Source organism: Octopus bimaculoides, chromosome 6, assembly GCF_001194135.2.
Source record: "Octopus bimaculoides isolate UCB-OBI-ISO-001 chromosome 6, ASM119413v2, whole genome shotgun sequence".
NCBI lineage: Eukaryota > Metazoa > Mollusca > Cephalopoda > Octopoda > Octopodidae > Octopus > Octopus bimaculoides.
The window spans coordinates 85,554,124-85,554,660 of record NC_068986.1 but is presented as its reverse complement, the minus strand read 5'-3'; positions in this window follow the sequence as shown (position 1 = coordinate 85,554,660).

The following is a 537-nucleotide window of genomic DNA, read 5'->3' as shown; positions in this document are numbered from 1 at the left end:
CCACAACTACCACCACCAACACCACCAACACCACCACCAACACCACCACCAACACCACCACCAACACCACCACCAACACCACCACCAACTCCACTATAACCACCATCACCAAAACCACCACCACCACAATAGCAACCACCACTACAACCACTACTACCACCACTACTATTAAAATTAAACCCAGCAACAACTGCAATACGATGATTAGTACCACCAATACTAAAAGCGCTAAAATTAGCTGGAACTAGCAACACTACCACCAAGATCACCACCATGACCACAACCACCATGACCAACACCACCACCAATACCACAACCACGACAATTGCTATCGCCACTAATACCAAAACCACGACCATCGTCACTACCACTATCACGGCTAACACGGCCACCACTAGCACCACCACTACTAACACCATCCCCACCACCACAGCTACCATCACGACCAGCACCGCCACCACCGCAATCAACACCACCACCACCACCACCACCACGATCGATATCATCATCACCACCACCACCAACAACTACAACAAT